Genomic DNA, 20,879 nt, shown 5'->3' on the forward strand with positions numbered 1-20,879 from the left:
TCAACCTCTCAGGCCATTATATGCTAATCAAGGTGATCAGTTGAAACATTCACACCTAGCTCCAGCAGACAAGAGTCCTTTGCCTCACCCTGGCCATTCCACAGATATATAAACCTATTTTCCTACTTCCAACAGACCTCACTACCTCTGAGGATGCTTGCCACAGATGCAGGCAAAACGTCAGGAGAGAATGCCTCTAGACCATGGCCATATAGCCCGGAAAAAAAAAAAACCTACAACAACCCAGTTTCTTCCCTGTGCTTTGTTATGGTGTCCTGGAGAACTAAACTTGTGAATGGGTCTTATTGGGGGGGAAATGTAGTTCCAAGCTTAGGCTGGATCTACACTGCCATATAATTCACTTCAAAGCAGATAAAAACATGTAGTTCCAGGTTTAGGCTGGATTTAGTTGCCATATAATCCACTTCAAAGCAGATAATCTGGATTTTATGACAGTTTAAACCCATTCTACACTATTATATATTTGAACTGGATTATATGGCAGTGTAAACACATATAATCCAGTTCTAAGCAGTTAATGTGGATTATCTGCTTTGATGATGTGGATTATATGACAGTGTAGAAGGGGTCATAGATGGGGTCTTAGTCAAACTCCCAGCAAGCGCCTTGATTGACCTCAGTTGGATTTAATGGCCAGACTAAGAGTTTAGACTGCCCTATATCCCAGAATCCAATCCCAGATTATCTTCTTATCCCAGATAATCTGGCAGTGTAGAAGGGGTCATAGATGGGGTCTTAGTCAAACTCCTAGCATGCTCCTTAATTGACCTTAGGTGGACTTAATGGCCAGACTAAAAGTGGATCAACATTCCCCTATATCCCAGAATCCAATCCCAGATTATTTTCTTATCCCAGATAATCTGGCAGTGTAGAAGCGGCCATAGATGGGGTCTTACTCAAACTCCCAGCAAGCTCCTTGATTGACCTTAGTTGGACTTAATGGCCAGACTTAGACTGGATCAACATTCCCCTACATCCCAGAATCCAATCCCAGATTATCTTCTTATCCCAGATAATCTGGCAGTGTAGAAGGGGTCATAGATGGGGTCTTAGTCAAACTCCCAGCAAGTTCCTTGATTGACCTTAGTTGGACTTAATGGCCAGACTAAGAGTGGATCTACATTGCCCTATATCCCAGAATCCAATCCCAGATTCTCTTCTTATCCCGGATTATCTGGCAGTGTAGACTCATATAATCCAGTCCAAAGCAAATAATATTGGGCCAGATCCTGGGATATAGAGCAATGTAGATCCACCCTAACTGGAAGCTATGAGTTTCAACTGAACTAAAGTGTGGACTCCATCCAGTATGTGTCTGAGCTGATAGAAGAAAAGTCTCTCTCTGTAACTTAAGTCTGTGGTTTCCATTTCCTCAGAAATATAAATCCTCAGCAAATATTGCAGTTTATGAATCAGCCTGTTGTGTCTCAATCTCCTTCTCAGTGTCTTTTGTTAAAGCCAGAACCAAAACACTGTCCTATGTTTGAAAGAGCAAAAGAAGGGGAGGGAAGTTGCAAAAAAATAAAGCCAAATCCAGGGACTTCATGCATATTGTAGATATATAGGTAGGATCCTCCCCTGGAAACTTTTCCATCAGTTCATATTTTCATGCCAGGAATGATATCTCCTCCAAGGTTTTAAAAAAAAGGAAATATGAAAAAGTCTGTAACCATTTTTCAAAAAAAAAAAGTCTTCTGTTGTGCTGCTATTCTGGTCATTGCAATATACCGTGCCATGTTTTAAGTCTGACCTTGCTACACCGGTGTGAGACTGAATAAATGACATGTGGGGGGAATGTGCTGGTCTTCTTTCATGGTTGACAGACATGTCAGAATGGGGGCTTTCTGCCCTGTGTGTCTGCTCAGAAGCAAGATGGATGCAGTAGAGGAGGCTTACTACTAATAGGTATGTGTGGAAATTTATTCTTATTAATAATAATAATTTATTTATTGTGTCAGAAACAAATTGAGATTATTATTATTATTATTGGTCCAGTAATATTATATTATAATATAATTGCGATATATTATTAATAATTATTATTTATTTATTGAGTCAGAAGCAAATTGAGATTATTATTATTGGTCCAATAATATTATATTATAATATAATTGTAATATATTATTATTATTTATGTCAGAAGCAAATTGAGATTATTATTATTATTATTATTGGTCCAATAATATTATATTATAATATAATTGTGATATATTATTATTGATAATAATTTATTTATTGTGTCAGAAGCAAATTGAGATTATTATTATTATTGGTCCAATAATATTATAATATAATTGCAATATATTATTATTATTAATTATTGTGTAAGAAGCAAATTGAAATTATTATTATTATTATTGGTCCAATAATATTATATTGTAATATAATTTTAATATATTATTAATAATAATTTATGTATTGTGTCAGAATCAAATTGAAATTATTATTGGAGGTTTATGATTGGAGGTTTATGACTACTGGCGGGTGGTATTTGTGACATAAGTTCCAGTGAATCAACAGAGTTGTGCCTCTGTTTGTAGTCCGTTTGAGAGATTTTCTTGTAGCAGCTGAGGATATGATTATATTATTATTATTATTATTATTATTATTGGTCCAATAATATTATAAAGTCACGAAGAGTCGGAAACAACTGAACGAATGAACAACAACAAATATTATAATTGTAATTTATTATATTATTATTATTAATAATAATAATAATTTCCACACTTTTATCTTCTGACCGAGACCCAAAACAGTTTACTTTTTGGGTTGAACCTACTACCTATTCACCCCTCTCTCTCTTTCTCTAAAGAGAGAGGAAGCCCATTATTATTATTATTATTATTATTATTATTATTATTATTTCCACACTTTTATCTTCTGACCGAGACCCAATGCAGCTTACTTTTGGGATGAACCTACTCACCTCTCTTTCTCTAAAGAGAGAGGAAACCCATTATTATTATTATTATTATTATTATTATTATTATTATTATTGGTCCAATAATATTATTATATAATTGTAATATATTATTATTATTATTATTATTATTATTTCCACACTTTTATCTTCTGATCGAGACCCAAAGCAGCTTACTTTTGGGGTGAACCTACTCACCTCTCTCGCTTTCTCTAAAGAGAGAGGAAGCCCATTATTATTATTATTATTATTATTATTATTATTATTATTGTATTGTCGAAGGCTTCCATGGCTGGAATCACTAGGTTCTTGTGGGGTTTTTCGGGCCATATGCCATGTTCTAGAGGCATTTTCTCCTGACGTTTCGCCTGCATCTATGGCAAGCATCCTCACTACCTCTGAGGATGCTTGCCATAGATGCAGGCGAAACGTCAGGAGAAAATGCCTCTAGAACATGGTCATATAGCCCGAAAAACCCCCACAAGAACCTTATTATTATTATTATTATTATTATTATTATTATTATTTCCACACTTTTATCTTCTAACCGAGACCCAAAACAGCTTACTTTTGGGGTGAACCTACTCACCTCTCTCTTTCTCTAAAAATAATATTATAATATAATTGTAATTTATTATTAATAATAATTTTAATAATAATAATAATAAATTACAATTATAGTATAATATCATTGGACCAATAATAGTATTAATATTTCCCCACTTTTATCTTCTGACCGAGACCCAAAGCAGCTTACTTTTGGGGTGAACCTACTCACCTCTCTCTCTCATTCTCTAAAGAGAGGAAACCCAATGAGAGATCATAAGATAGAGATTGGAGCTCCTGAGTAAACAATGTTGTTCTGTCAGCCCTTCCAACTGTGACAGCCCTCACTTTCAAGTGGGAAGTCTTAATAGTGGTTCAATGTGTTCTTGGAAGCTTTGTCTCCATTCAAGGATCCAAACTCATTCAGTTACTTCCTTAGAAATAAGATAGGGATGACTTGGAAAACCTAGTTTCCATTTCTGGGCTCCATCCTCAACAAATACACCCAAGAGAAGTGGCTTCCAATTGCCATCAAGCACACCTTAGAAGTGTCTTCCAATACTTCTACTTATTACAGAGGGAAGGCACATAATTTCCTCCTTTGCATGCTGGTGGGGGGGGGGGGGGATCCCTTCGTTTGTGTTTCGTATTTCACAAAACAGTCCATTAAGGATCCATTGGGGTAGATTAAATTCGCAGCTCAGACCCGACTTTTTCGTTTCCTGCCAGAATCGACATCATTTCTGTGTCAAATAACTCGGGAATTGTCTTTACTTCCGAGTAAATGCGTAGGATCCGTGCCCACTCCTCTTGGGGGTGGGGGGACCCAATCCAATCTGGAAGCAAAGAGCTTGAGTCGAATCTATTTTCAAGCCGGATTGCAGCGATGCCGAATTTTTTAGAAGGAACCTATTCTACTTAGATGTATTAGCGAATAATGCATTCAAATCCCAGTAAGGTGACCTTCTGCAGATGGCAGATGGTAATTTTGTCAGTGCCGATTGTGTTTAAGTGCAGGCCAAGGTCTGTAGGCACTGCACCCAGTGTGCCAATCAACACTGGGATCACCTTGACTCGCTTGTGCCAGAGTCTTTGCAGCTCGATCTTTAAATCCTCATATAGTGTCAGATTTATTATTATTACTACTACTATTATTATTATTATTATTATTATTATTATTTTACTGGCACAAAAACACAGCACAAACGATATGCTATTATTATTATTATTTTACTGACACAAAACCACAGTATGTCACAGCAAACCAAATATATATGCCATTATTATTATTATTATTATTATTTTACTGGCACAAAAACACAGCATGTCACAGCAAACCAGATATATATGCCATTATTATTATTATTATTATTATTATTATTATTATTATTATTTTACTGGCATAAAACCACAGTATGTCACAGCAAACCAGATATATATGCTATTATTATTATTATTATTATTATTATTATTATTATTTTACTGGCACAAAAACACAGCATACCACAGCAAATGAGATATATATGCTATTATTATTATTATTATTATTATTTTACTGGCACAAAAACACAGCATGTCACAGCAAACCAGATATATATGCTATTATTATTATTATTATTATTATTATTATTATTATTATTATTATTATGGCTTCAAACTACAAGAGAGGAGATTCCATCCGAACATGAGGAAGAACTTCCTGACTGTGAGAGCCGTTCAGTGGAGGCTCCTTCTTTGGAAGCTTTTGAACAGAGGCTGGATGACCATCTGTCAGGGGTGATTTGAATGCAATATTCCTGCTTCTTGGCAGAATGGGGTTGGACTGGATGGCCCATGAGGTCTCTTCCAACTCTTTGATTCTATGATTGTATTATTATTATTGGGTTAAACCTGCTGAGCTTGTTGACCGAAAGGGTTCGAATCCAGAGGGCGGCATGAGCTCCCGCTGTCAGCCCCAGCTCCTGCCAACCTAGCAGTTCGGAAAACATGCAAATGTGAGTAGATCAATAGGTACCACTCTGGTGGGAAGGTAACGGTGTTCCATGCAGTCATGCCGGCCACATGACCTTGGAGGTGTCTACGGACAACGCCGGCTCTTTGGCTTGGAAATGGAGATGAGCACCACAGCCCAGAGTCGGACACGACTGGACTTAATGTCAAGGGGAAAACCTTTACCTTATTCTTATTATGATGAATAATTGATATACCGCCCTATCCCCCCATTTAATTTAATGAGAAGGGCGCTCTATGCAGTCATGCCGGCCACATGATCTTGGAGGTGTCTACGGACAACGCCGGCTCGGAAATGGAGATGAGCACTACACTCCAGAGAAGGGCACGACTGGACTTAATGTCAGGGGAAAACCTTTACCTTATTATTATGAAGAATTGATATACCGCCCGATTCCCCCCCCCCATGGGAAAGTCATGCCGGCCACATGACTTTGGAGGTGTCTACGGACAACGCCGGCTCTTCGGCTCCTCAGAGAAGGACGCGACTGGACTTAATGTCAATGGGAGAACCTTTACCTTTACTATTTGCAAGCCGTGGTTGGCTGAATCCGTGGATAGGGAGGGACAACACTACTGAGACAACCCAAATTCACATTTTTCGTTTTTTCCAATATTCTCTGCCTTCTCTTTCCTCTGGGAAGGTAGATTCCTCCTTTTTCCACAACTTGGGCTGGGTTGTGGTCTTTGACTTGGGAATTTTCTCTCTTTTGGGCCAGAAAAAAAGACAGGAAGGATCTCCTTCCCCTCTCTTCCCTGGAAAGAGACTCTGAAAAGGAAGAAGCCATGACACCAACGAAATTTCCCCTCCCATTGACTCGTTTCAGGCACTAGGAAAGAATTCATCAAACTGGGAACCCTTTGATGGCCTTGCAGCTTCAAAGCCTGGCTGCTTCCTGCCCGGGCTATCCTTTGTTAGCTGTCCCTGATTGTTTCCTATCTGGAATTCCCCTGTTTTCAGAGTGTTCCACTTTATTTACTGTCCTGATTCTGGAGTGTTTAAATACTTTGAAGCTGCAAGGCCATTCAATGCGAATCAAGGTGGCCAATTGCAATATTCACCCTTGCTTCAAGCAGACAAGAGTTCAATGTATTGTCGAAGGCTTTCATGGCTTGAATAACTAGATTGTTGTAGATTTTTCGGGTTATGTGGCCATGCTCAAGAAGCATTCTCTCCTGACGTTTCCCCCGCATCTATGGCAAGCATCTTTCTCCCACCCTGGACATTCCACAAATATATAAACCCAATTTTCCTAGTTCTAACAGACCTCACTACCTCTGAGAATGCTTGCAATAGAAGCAGGCGAAACGTCAGGAGAGAATGCTTCTAGAACATGGCTATATGGCCCGAAAAACCTACAACAACCTAAAAAAGAGTTCTTTCTCCCACCCTGGACATTCCACAGATACATAAACCCAATTTTCCTGGTTCCAACAGACCTCACTACCTCTGAGGATGCTTGCCATAGATGCAGGCGAAACGTCAGGAGAGAATGCTTCTAGAACATGGCCATACAGCCCGGAAAACCTACGACAACCCAAACAAGAGTTCTTTCTCCCAGCCTGGACATCCCTCAGATATATAAACCCAATTTTCCTAGTTCCAACAGACCTCACAACCTCTGAGGATGCTTGCCATAGGTGCAGGTGAAACGTCAGGAGAGAATGCTTATAGAACATGGCCATATAGCCCGAAAAACCTACAACAACCTAAACAAGAGTTCTTTCTCCCAGCCTGGACATTCCACAGATATGTAAACCCAATTTTCCTAGTTCCAACAGACCTCACAACCTCTGAGGATGCTTGGCATAGATGCAGGCGAAACGTCAGGAGAGAATGCTCTTGAGCATGGCCATATAGCCCGAAAAGCCTACAACAACCCAAACAAGAATTCTTTCTCCCAGCCTGGGTATGAACTTGCCTAGTTTCCAACAAACCTCACTACCTCTGAGGATACCTGCTATAAGAGACAATGCTTCTGGAACATGGCCACACAGCCCGGAAAACTCACAGCAGCCCAATGATTCCGGCCATGAAAGCCTTCGACAACACAGTAATAACAGTGAGATATATCCTACATCTCCCGGCACCCCAGATATTCACTGTAGATCAGATAGTCATCCCCATCAAGTTGTGAGGTCTATACAGGTTGGCGGATAGAATGGGGTTTCCCTTTCTGAGTGAAATATTACAATTTCAGGGTGAAACTATGAACTGGGGGGCAGGAAAGCGGGAAGCACGGAGGTGGGGAATAAGTCCCACCTGGCTTTCTAGAAGCACTCTCTCCTGACCTTTCGCCTGCATCCTCAGAGGGTGTGAGACCTCACAAGTCGGAGGCATTCGTGGCTGGAATCACTGAGTTGTAGTTTTTTCGGGCTATATGGCCATGTTCTAGAAGCATTCTCTCCTGACGTTTCGCCTGCATCTATGGCAAGCATCCTCAGAATTTGTGAGGTCTATACAAGTTGGCGGATGGAATGGGAGGTTCCCTTTCTGAGTGAAATATCATAATTTCAGGGTGAAACTATGAACTGGGGGCACAGGCCCGTAGTCAGGATTTTGATTTTGGGGGGGGGGGGGTCTGAGTCTGAGTGAAAGAGGGTCTACCCTAGCAAACCTTTTGTATCGTTACCCCAATACCCCCATGCATATGGGATATATTGAGCATGGTGATCAGATCATGATATGAATAAACAGAACAGTTTAAATAATGCACCAGTAAGGCCTTTTCGCAGACCACCATGAGAATTTCGGGGGGGATGAAGCCCCCAAAGCCCCCCCCCCCGCTACATGCCTGTGGGGGCAGGAAAGCGGGAAGCAGGGAGGTGGGGAGTAAGTCCCACCTGGCGTTCTAGAAGCACTCTCTCCTGACCTTTCGCCTGTACCTATGGCAAGCATCCTCAGAGGGTGTGAGACCTCACAAGTCATTTATGTGTTGTCTCATGGCCGGAATCACTGGGTTGTTGTAGGTTTTTCAGGCTATATGGCCATGTCCTAGAAGCATTATCTCCTGACCTTTCGCCTGCATCTATGGCAAGCATCCTCAGAGGTTGTGAGATCTATAGAGACTGGTGAGAGGAATGGGTGAGTGAAATATCACAATTTCAGGGTGAAACTATGAACTGGGGGGCAGGAAAGCGGGAAGCAGGGAGGTGGGGAGTAAGTCCCACCTGGCTTTCTAGAAGCACTCTCTCCTGACCTTTCGCCTGCATCTATGGCAAGCATCCTCAGAGGTTGTGAGGTCTATAAAAACTGGCGAGAGGAATAGGTGGGTTAAATATCACAATTTCAGGGTGAAACTATGAACTGGGGGGCAGGAAAGCGGGAAGCAGGGGAGGTGGGGAGTAAGTCCCCCCTGGCGTTCCAGAAGCACTCTCTCCTGACCTTTCGCCTGCATCTATGGCAAGCATCCTCAGAAGTTGTGAGGTCTATACAGGTTGGCGGATGGAATGGGGGGGGGGTTCCCTTTCTGAGTGAAATATCACAATTTCAGGGTGAAACTATGAACTGGGGGAGCAGGAAAGCGGGAAGCAGGGAGGTGGGGAGTAAATCCCACCTGGCTTTCTAGAAGCACTCTCTCCTGACCTTTCGCCTGCATCTATGGCAAGCATCCTCAGAGGTTGTGAGGTCTATAGAGACTGGCGAGAGGAATGGGTGAGTGAAATACCACAATTTCAGGGTGAAACTATGAACTGGGGGGCAGGAAAGTGGGGAGCAAGGAGGTGGGGCGTGGGGAGCGCCTTCCAGGCGACTCCTCCCCAGTCTTTCTGCCCGGATCCACCGAGGGTGCTTTCCTCCTGGAGAAGGCGAAGAAGGCCTCCTTGAACCCCTTCCTACTCCTTTCCTCAACCGGGAAGCTCACAAGAGGCTCAGTGCAATGGACTCCTGGGAATGGGGAGTTGGTCTGGCTTTGGGTCTGTCTCTGGACTTGAAAGTCCCCTCCCCATCCATCCCTTTCTTTCCCTGGACCAGATTGGAGGCGGGGAGCAGAAGCAGGAGGAGTTCCCACTTGCCCAGCCCAGGGAAAAGAAGGGGGGCAGGTTTGGGGCGGTCCGGATGCGGGTTTTGGTGGGGGGGAGCAGTGGCCAGGAGCAGGGAGGGGGCCAGCCTCGCCTTGCCTCCTCCCCTTGACTCCCTTCCTCCTCCTCTCTCTCTCTTGTCTCCCTTCGGAAGCCAACTCCGCTCCTGCCGAGGCGCTCCAGGTAAGGCTCTTCTTGGGCAGGGAAGGCTTTCCCCTTGGATAAACCTTAGTTGGGGGGCTGGCTGGAGGGGGTTTCTCAAAAGGACTCTTTCCCCCACTCTGTCCTTCCTTTGAATGGTTTCAAAAGCCCTTCAGGTTCATAGGACAGGTGAAAACCCGTCGACTTTCGACTCTCGCTGGGTTCAATGTGATGCCTTCTCAGGTTATGGATCAAGAACCTGTGGATCGGGGGGGGGGGGGGTATTTCCAAACTGGTTAGGAACTTTTTCCCTATCCCTATCCCCCTTTTTCAAATACACAACTCGTAGAGAAATGTCAGTCGGTTTGCCAAGTAACGGGATCCGAAGAAGTTCGTTCCCTATGCCCCGTTATTAAGTCGTTATTTGAACCCCCTCTTTCTTTGGATCCTTCTTCGGGAGTGAATGTAACTAGCCATGATGTAAAGGGGAACATCACTGCCATGTGCAATCCAGATTATCTGTTTTGAACTGGACTATATGGCAGTGTAGACTCAATGAGTTGCGGGAGGCTTCCATGGCCGTTAGCACTGGGCTGCTGTGGGTTTTCTAAGCGGCCATGCTCCAGAAGCATTCTCTCCTGACGTTTGGCCCACATCTATGGCAGGCATCCTCTGTCGGAAACTAGGCAAGTGGGAAAGTCCAGGGTGGGAGAAAGAACTCTTGGATATATCTTTACACTATTATGACTGTGTTGTCGAAGGCTTTCATGGCCGGAGTCGTTGGGCTGCCATGTTCCAGAAGCATTCTCTCCTGACCTTTCGCCTGCATCTATGGCAGGCATCCTCAGAGGTTGTGAAGTCTGTCGGAAACTAGGAAAATTGGGTTTATATATCTGTGCAAAGTCCAGGGTGAGAGAAAGAACTCTTGTTTGGGTTGTTGTAGGTTTTTCGGGCTATATGGCCATGTTCCAGAAGCATTCTCTCCTGACGTTTCGCCTGCATCTATGGCAGGCAGCCTCAGAGGTAGTGAGGACTGTCGGAAACTAGGAAAATTGGGTTTATATATCTGTGGAATGTCCAGGGTGAGAGAAAGAACTCTTGTTTGGGTTGTTGTAGGTTTTTTGGGTTATATGGCCATGTTCCAGAAGCATTCTCTCCTGATGTTTCGCCTGCATCTATGGCAGACAGCCTCAGAGGTAGTGAGGACTGTCGGAAACTAGGAAAATTGGGTTTATATATCTGTGGAATGTCTAGGGTGAGAGAAAAAACTCTTGTTTGGGTTGTTGTGGGTTTTTCGGGCTATATGGCCATGTTCCAGTAGCATTCTCTCCTGATGTTTCACCTGCATCTATGGCAGGCAGCCTCAGAGGTAGTGAGGACTGTCGGAAACTAGGAAAATTGGGTTTATATATCTGTGGAATGTCCAGGGTGAGAGAAAGAACTCTTGTTTGGGTTGTTGTAGGTTTTTCGGGCTATATGGCCATGTTCTAGAAGCATTCTCTCCTGACCTTTCGCCTGCATCTAAGGCAGGCAGCCTCAGAGGTAGTGAGGACTGTCGGAAACTAGGAAAATTGGGTTTATATATCTGTGCAAAGTCCAGGGTGGGAGAAAGAACCTTATGGCTGCTTGAGGCAAGGGTGAATGTTGTAATTGGACACCTTGATTAATAATAATAATAATAATAATAATAATAATAATAATAATAACAACAACAACAACAACAACTAGGACGCGGAACAATGGCTTCAAACTACAAGAGAGGAGATTCCATCTGAACATGAGGAAGAACTTCCTGACTGTGAGAGGCGTTCAGCAGTGGAACTCTCTGCCCCGGAGTGTGGTGGAGGCTCCTTCTTTGGAAGCTTTTAAGCAGAGGCTGGATAGCCATCTGTCAGGGGTGATTTGAATGCAATATTCCTGCTTCTTGGCAGGGGGTTGGACTGGATGGCCCATGAGGTCTCTTCCAACTCTATGATTCTATGATTCTATGATTTTAATAATAATAATACTTTATTTATAACCCCGCCCCGAGTCCTAGATGATCTGTTTTGAACTGGACTATATGGTAGTGTAGACTCAATGAGTTGCGGAAGGCTTCCATGGCCATTATCATTGGGTTGCAGTGAGTTTTCCAGGTGGCCATATTCCAGAAGCATTCTCTCCTGACGTTTGGCCCACATCTATGGCAGGCATCCTCAGAGGATGTGAAGTCTGTTGGAAACTAGGCAAGTGGGAATGTCCAGGGTGGGAGAAAGAACTCTTGACTGCTTGAGGCAAGGGTGAATGTTGTAATTGGATACCTTGATTAATAATAATAATAATAATAATAATAATAATAATAATATATTTATACCCCGCCACCATCTCCCCAAGGGACTCAGGGCGGTTTACATGAGGCCAAGCCCAACAACACCTCAAAAACAACAAGCAATAATAAAATAACAAGCAATAAACAAGATAAACAATACAATTAATATAACTCACAAGTAGAAAATAACGCACAAGAGTTTAAAAACTTATGGCAGGGCCAAATGTAATAATTAAAACTTTAAAAAATAAATAAATGCTGGACATAAACAGAGGATGTATCTATTTGGAGGGTTTTCAACCAAAAGTAAAGAGCAACCCATTAGCATTGAATGGCCTTGCAGCTTCAAAGTTTGCTGCTTCCTGCCTGGGGAAAACCTTTGTTGGGAGGTATTAGGTGACCCTGATTGTTTCTTGTCTGGATTTCCCCTGGAATATTGTGTCCAAATTCTGAGCACCACAATTGAAGAGAGATATTGACAAGCTGGAATGTGTCTAAAATGATCAACAACAAAGGTGTCCCCCAGGCAGTAACCAGTCAGGCTTTGAAGCTGCAAGGCCATTCAGTGCTAATCAAGAGGGCTGGTTGCAACATGGAGAACAAGCCCTATGAGGAGTGGCTCAAAGAGCTGGGCATGTTTAGCCTGAAGAAGAGAAGGCTGAGAGGAGACATGATAGCCATGTATAAATATGTGAGAGGAAGCCACAGGGAGGGAGCTTGTTTTCTGCTGCCCTGAGACTAGGATATGGAACAATGGCTTCAAACTACAATAAAGGAGATTCCATCTGAACATTAGGAAGCACTTCCTGACTGTGAGAGCCGTTCAGCAGTGGAACTCTCTGCCCCCGGAGTGTGGTGGAGACTCCTTCTTTGGAAGCTTTTAAAAAGAGGCTGGATGGCCATCTGTCAGGGGTGCTTTGAATGCAATTTTCCTGCTTCTTGGCAGGAGGTTGGACTAGATGGCCCATGAGGTCTCTTCCAACTCTGTGATTCAATGATTCTATGAGTGTGGCTCTTAATTTACTTTTCTCTATTTTAGAGTTTGTTAATACTGGTAAATAAAGTATATAAAGAGCAACACTCAGAAAACAGGGGAATTCCAGACAGGAAACAATCAAGGCTAGCTAACACCTCCCAACAAAGGATTCCCCCAGGCAGCAACCAGTCAGGCTTTGAAGCTGCAAGGCCATTCAATGCTAATCAAGGTGGCCAACTGACACATTCACACCTAGATCCAACAGACAAGTGTTCTTTCTCCCACCTTGGACTTTCCACAGATATATATGAACCCCACTTGCCTAGTTTCCAACAGATCTCACAACCTCTGAGGATGCTTGCCATAGATGTGAATGAAATGTCAGGAGAGAATGCTTCTGGAACATGGCCATACAGCTCGTAAAACTCACAGCAACTCAGTGTAGACTCATGTAATCCAGTTCAAAGCAGAAAGTCCAAGGTGTGTGCTTTGAACTGGGTTATATGGGTCTACACTGCCCTACAATCCAGTTCAAAACAGATAATCTGTTTATCTGACAGGCTGGACTATCTGCTTATATCAAAGCAGAAAGTCCAGGCTGTCAGAGATATAGATAGATAGATAGATAGATAGATAGATAGATAGATAGATATGGAGTAAATGGTAGTGATAGTTCCAAGAGATTATGCCTTGAAGAATGGCTTTTGGTTGCCTCCTTGGCACCATTCTCCTTCCAAGTTGGCCCAACAGGTCCTGCTTTCCAGATCTGATAGCATTAGCTACTTTTCTTGCCTCAGGGAGGAGAAAGCAGCTCCTTCAAGACATTGTTTTCTTCTCTTCCTTCCCTTCAATCGCTTTAGATCTACCCTCTTTCAACACTCAGATTAGATCCTTCTATTGTCCCTTCACTGCCATGGAATTCAGATTATCAAAGCAAAAAAAAGCATGATCTGCCTTGAAACGGATTATATGAGTCTACACTGCCATATAATCCAGTTCAAAGAAGATAATCTGGGTTTTATGTGGCAGTGTAGAAGAGGCCTCAGACATGGGCAATTGGGGTGGGGAAAGACAAGTGTTTGTTTCTCTGAGAGGAGATAAATCAGTATTTTAGTGTAAAATAGAAGGGAACTGTCCAAGGTGCTGAACCTCTGAAAGGCTCCATTGACTTGGGCTCTGCAGATGCTTTCTCCCACTTTGCACTGCTTTTTTTCCCTTTCTGATCCTCCTTTCCAAAAAGAGGAATGCTCATCTATTACTTCTCATTTTGGGGGAGGAGTGGAGATAAGCAAAGCTGAGGGATGATAGAGCAAAGCAATTCCTTTCCTTCAAGAGAGACACAGAGAAAAGAGCAAGCCAATCTCATGCTTCCTGAGACTGGGTTCCTTTGTCCTCAAAGAGGTTTCCCTGAGAAGGAACATACCTTTGGAAGTGGGGAAAACTAGGACCATTGCAAACCCTAGTCCTGAATAGTGCCATCTTTGTTGTTGCTACTATAAGCTTTTCAAGATGGCTCCAACCCTACCCTAATGTGTCCTTGGCAGGACTTGTCCCATTGCCTTCCTCTGACATTGAAAGAATGTGAATTCTATGACTGAGATGGGATTGAAAACCATATCTAGTCCCACTTTCAAACTACTGCAGTACCCTGGCTTCTTTTTTTATTGATAGAAAAATGCCATATATTGCATATTTATGTATTTGTCTCTTTAGTATTGCAGCACAAACAATATGTACACTGGGGGGGGGGGGGGGGTCGGAATAAGAGGAAGGGGCGAAGAAACAAAGATAGATGGTGATAGATGAAAGGAAACGAAACATTTTTTTATTGATCAGCCAATTGGCCTTATCAAAATCCACAATATAAACACGAACAACAGTAAACATCTATTTGAGTCCCCCTAGGAATGAGAAAAGCGGTATATAAATACTGTAAATTAATACATAAATAAATTATGATTTTTTGATTTTTTTATTTACAGCTTTTATATTCCGCCCTTCTCACCCCGCAGGGCACTCAGGGCAGATTACAGTGTACACATATATGGCAAACTTTCAATGCCAATTTTTGACATACAAACATATACAGACATACACAGAGGCTATTTAACTTTTTCTGGCCACCAGGGGAGCTGTCGCTTTCATCGTCCATCTGCGACGCTGATGAAGCACTTCCGCATTCCCCACATGCTTCCCCGCTGAAATGCAAGATCACAATCCCTCAAAGGCTTCTGGAGCCTGGCCATACAGTCTGGAAACCTCACAACAATCCTTCCAAACCTATTTACCTCCATTATCACACCCATATGGTTTGTTTGTTTGTTTATTTATTTACTGTATTTGTATACCACCTTTCTCAGCCCGCAGGCAACTCAAGGCGGTTAACAGGGCAAAATTCAATGCTTACAATGTCTTAAATACAATATAGTTGTTTTTCCATATGCAATCAGATAAAGAACACAAAAAGATACCCTAAGAAGACATGAATTACTAGAAAAGGCAATAATGCTTGGTATGGTAAAAGGCAATAGAAATGTGCATTCCAATATGGATACTCAAGGGACCAAGACCATGAGTTTGCAAGACTTGACAAGCTTGATGATAGTGTGGCCTGGAGTTCTATCATTCATTCAGTTACCAAAAGTTGAAGTCAACTCAAAGGCAGTTAAAAACATAAAAACATAACATAATAATTTATCGTTCTGCCTTAGTTGGTTAATTAACATGACGTTCTGGTAGCTTTAGCACCAATGTAAATTCTAATTTAGTAAAATACCAATGCAAGATATATTCCTGTAGCCTCTCCAAATTTGTACTACCAAAAGCACCTCTCCAAAACCACATTTCTCCAGTTTTTCCAAGATTGGGTTGTTGTAGGTTTTTTTGGGCTATATGGCCATGTTCTAGAGGCATTTCTCCTGACGTTTCGCCTGCATCTATGGCAAGCATCCTCAGAGGTAGTGAGGTCTGTTGGAACTAAGAAAAAGGGTTTATATATCTGTGGAATGACCAGGGTGGGACCAAGGACTTTTGTCTGCTGGAGCTTGGTGTGAATGTTTCAACTGACCACCCTGACTAGCATTTGATTTCCTGGCAGTGCCTGGAGCAATCTCTTGTTGAGATGTGATTAGATGCCCTTGTTTGTTGAATCAAATAACCAACCTGGACACAACATATTATTTGAGAACACAGAAATGCTGGATCACTCCAACAAACACCATGTCAGACTACACAGAGAAGCCACTGAAAACCACAAGCATGTGGACAATTTCAACAGAAAGGAGGAAACCATGAAAATGAACAAAATCTGGCTACCAGTATTAAAAAAACTCTAAAATTAGAACAGCACAACAACAGAGAGGAAACAAACAAGGACATCTAATCACTTCTCAACAAAAGATTGCTCCAGGCACTGTCAGGCAATCAAATGCTAATCAAGGTGGTCAGTTGAAACATTCACACCTAGCTCCAGCAGACAAGAGTCATTTGTCTCACCCTGGTCATTCCACAGATATATAAACCCTTTTTCCTACTTCCAACAGACCTCACTACCTCTGAGGATGCTTGCCATAGATGCAGGCGAATTGTCAGGAGAAATGCCTCTAGAACATAGCCATATAGTCAGAAAAAAACCTACAACAACCCAGTGATTCCGGCCATGAAAGCCTTCGACAATACATTTTCCAAGATTGTTTGTCATTTAAGTGCCTAAACACTCATTGGGTCTAGTTTTTCATAACATTTTCCAAATGTACATTTTTCCCAATTGCATTTTATAGTACGAAATCTATTAGTCATTTTCAGTTAGTGTTGGTTCATAAAAACAATGAGATTTTACATATGTGTTAACTTATCATTGAAAAATGCGTACAATGGGTTTACTCCAGTTAGAACTACCAATACAATTCAGGCCTCTGTATTCAACTGCGCTCTTTAAAAAAGAACCACCCCCCCCCCCCACACACACACACACACACAACCTGTTTTGGATATTATGTGTTTGCATTTCAGTCATAGTTTATGACCAATATGAAAATAAAACCAATCTATTTATCAGAGGTGACAATGGGATTCCTGCTGAACACACCCTAGATAACAATTTCTCTTACATGTATAGCTATCATTGACACTCTGAAAAACAAATATTTCCATCCCCAGACACTGTTTCCTGCTAAGGACATTTGACTTTTCAGAAGGTTTTGTGGACCTTAGTTTTGCAAAGAAAGAAAAAGAAAGGAAAAAAAGAACAAGAGAGAGAGAAAAAGAAAGAAAGGAAGGAAGGAAGGAAGGAAAGAAAGAAAAGAAAGCTATGCATCTCATACTTAGGGCTGTACTGCAGTGCTAAGTCTTGCCAATGATTTTCAATAAAGATTTTTTTTTCAAGAAAGGGCCTTAACAAGCAAAAAGAGTGGATCATATATTAAATTGATCAAGTGATCCTCACCACTGGGTGAAAAGGCCCTCTCCAATTTTTGTCAGTGCAAACGGATCTGTGGGAAACTACTGTATTTACTCGAATCTAATGCTACCTGTTTTGGCTAAGTAGTATGAGCCTACTAGAACTTTAGGATCATCTGGGGAGGTTCTGCTCTCGGTCCTACCCTCTTCACAAGCACGATTGGTGAGGATGAGAGACAGAGCTTTCTCAGTGGTGGCCCCTTGGCTGTAAATTCCCTCCTCAGTGACATCAGGCAGGTCTCATCCCTTCTAGTTTTTAGACAAAAGTTAAAGACATGGCTTTGCATGCAAGTGTTTGAAGATTAAGTGACTACAGTCTTCAACACGGTTTGAATATGGATTATGAACAAGGATCTTGGATGAATGGAACTATGCACTTTATATGTTTCAATCTGTTTTAATGTGTTTATTGACTAATTACTAACCGTTTTAATGGAGGAGTTATGTTATTGTTTTTACTGTTTATTTTACCGGTATTGAATTGTATCTGAGTTATCTTGAGTCCCCTGAGGGGAAGAAAGGCGGAGTATAAATGTGCTATCGGACACAATTCAAAGGGCTGGCTTTAGCCTATAAAACCTAAATGGTTCTGGCTCAACTTACCTGTTTGAACACATCTCCCCTTATGAACCTGCTAGGACTTTAAGATCATCCGGGGAGGCCTTGCTCTTGATCCTGCCTGCATCACAAATACATTAGGCGGGGATGAGAGACGGGGCCTTCTCAATGGTGGCTCCTCAGCTATGGAACACCCTTCCTAGAGAAATCAGATAGGCTCCCTCCCTCTTAACATTTCAGAGGCAAGTTAAAACATGGTTGTTGGAGTAAGCATTTACAAATGCAGAGTAGCTAATATATAGGAAATCGAATGAATTGACGATGGAACTGGACAATGCTTGATAATAAGGAGACACTAATGATGCAGTTTTTATTGCTCTCGATCCTGCCTGTGTCACAAATATATTAGGAGGGGACGAGAGATGGGGCCTTCTCAATGGTGGCCCCTCGGCTATGGAACACCCTTCCTAGGGACATTAGATCAGCCCTCTCCCTTTTAATCTTCCGGGAAAAAAAAGTCAAGACTTGGCTGTCGAGCAAGTGTTTGAAAATGCAGTGTAAAAAACATAGGAACTTGGAATGACTGAACGACGAGATGGATAATGTTTTTAATTAGGAGACGCAAATGGCTTATGTTTTTATTACTTTTGTTTGGTTTTATACTAATATTTTAAACATTTTATGATGTTCTTGGGCATCAAATCATTGCCTCTGTAAACCACCCTGAGTTGCTTGAGGGCTGAGAAGGGCAGTATGCAAATATAGCAAATCTATATAAATAAAAATGTAATGTTCATTTGTGGGATTAACAGAACTCAAAAACCGCTGGGCAAATTGACACCAAATTTGGCCACAAGACACCTACTAACCCAATGATGGGCAATCTTTTGAGCTTGGTGTGTCAATACTTGCCCAAAAAAACCGAGCATAACTCGGGTGGGATGTCACTTCGAGAAAAAAACATAATTTCATGGTATTTATAGTTTAATAACAAAAAATATTATTGTAATATATAACTGTATTTAATAAACCAAAAACTAATTATTTAACTTACCTGCTTTTTCTATAATGCCATATATCTCGGCATTATAGAAAAATGCTGGTGTAGGAGCCGAGGATGAAATGTCCTTCTTGGGATGCGGCCCCATCTTCTTATAGTTCACCTACGATCAAAGAGCATTCTGAACTCCATTAATGATGGAATTGGACCAAATGTGGCACACAGGATTCCTATGACCAACGGAAAACACTAGAAGGGTTTGGTGGACATTGACCTTGAGTTTGGGAGTTGTAGTTCACCTACATCCAGAGAGCACCGTGGACTCAAACAATGATGGATCTGGACCAAACTCGGCACAAATATTCCATATGCCCAAATACGTATACAGGTGGAGTTTGGGGAAAATATACAGTACTTTGACATTTGGGAGTTGTAGTTACTGGGATTTATAGTTCACCTACAACCAAAGAGAATTCTGAACCCCATCAACGAAAGAATTGGGGCAAACTTCCCACACAGAACCCCCATGACCAACGGAAACTACTTAAGGCTATCCAGACCAACTCCGTTCACCAGGGCAAGAAAACATTATCAAAGCCCTCCTAACAAAGATCCATCCAGCCATCGATATAGATAGATAGATATGATTCACAGACACAGACACAGTATGAAAGATGTGAAAGGGACCCCTAAATAAGGACAATTATATGTTGCATGTTCCAGAGTAGGCCAACCAGACAATCTCTACATCAACACAAGCATAAAGATATTACATATATTAGAAACCAACACTTTCTCTTTACTTTATCTTCCAGATCACCAGACTGGGCCATAGCAACACGTGGCAGGGGGTGGCTAGTAAATAAATAATAATAAATAACCTTTCCAAAATTAGGGTGTGCAGTAGATTTGGCTTAATCTTGGTGCTGAGCCAAAGCCAAAGGGGAAGCTGCTTCAGGAGCACCTTCAGCTCCTATCTGAGGGATGTCACTTGTAATTTAATTGTCATAGCTCAATGTTATGTAATCCTGGGATGTGTAGTTTGGTGAGGCATCCGCAGTCTTTGGCAGAGAAGGCTCGTGCCCTTGTAAAACTACAGCCCCCATGACTCCATAGGATTGAACCAAGGCAGTTAAAGTGGATTCATTTGATGCACCCCAAGGTTTTCTTTTAGTTTTCTACCACTTCTGTTTTTAAAGAAGGAATTCTAAGCAAGCAGCAACTATAATGGCCATATTACAAAGAATGCATCTTTTACTGCTGTACATTACATTCATCAGCAAAATATTTTTTCTTTTTTGGTTTTAGGGTTTTGAAAACTGAGGTCCGCATTAGATTTGATGCAGCATTAGACTCAAGTAAATACGAGTATTTTTGTATATGTAACCTAGTAATCAAGGAACCATGACTCCAATTATGTGATGTCAACACAAACTAATCATTCTGTTTGATTGGTCAATTTTCTCTTCCTCTGAGCCATTCTTTCTCATTATTCTGTATATATTAAGAAAAGGGGAGGCTGAGTTTTTCATTAAATTATTGTATTGACGCTGTACAAAAGTGCTGCCATATGGATAACCAAGTGAATCACAAATGAATCACAAGGTTATTTCTGATATGGCTTCTATGGAAATTGAGTGTCAGTATGGAAACAGCCATGATGCCTGCAAAACCTGTATTATTGTTTGTAAGACTATGCAATAACAATCATGGCATTATTTGTAAGGCTGTGCAATACCCCACTTTCCTTGCGCTCCCATCAGAATGTATTGCACTCAGTGAGTTTGTACCTCAGCTATATTCTTTTCTCAGTCTTATTGTTTTGATGTTTATTACTGTGTTGTTTTTATATTTTATCTGATGTTTTTATCGGTTGTGTTTTATTTGTAATTTTTGGCTTGCCCCTTGTAAGCCACCC

At 41.6% G+C, this 20,879-nt stretch overlaps 1 protein-coding gene across 1 annotated transcript in view; it reads left to right on the forward strand.

The window, feature by feature from the left end:
- Positions 1–9,616: 9,616 nt before the first annotated feature.
- The window catches only part of CHAT (choline O-acetyltransferase), a 99,760-nt gene continuing 88,497 nt past the window's right edge, over positions 9,617–20,879 (forward strand). Inside the window, exon 1 of the mRNA XM_060769000.2 lies at positions 9,617–9,703. The gene's annotated coding sequence lies outside the window, so the exon portion shown is untranslated. The remainder of the gene's footprint in view (positions 9,704–20,879) is intronic.

This window comes from Anolis sagrei, chromosome 3 (genome assembly GCF_037176765.1).
Source record: "Anolis sagrei isolate rAnoSag1 chromosome 3, rAnoSag1.mat, whole genome shotgun sequence".
NCBI lineage: Eukaryota > Metazoa > Chordata > Lepidosauria > Squamata > Dactyloidae > Anolis > Anolis sagrei.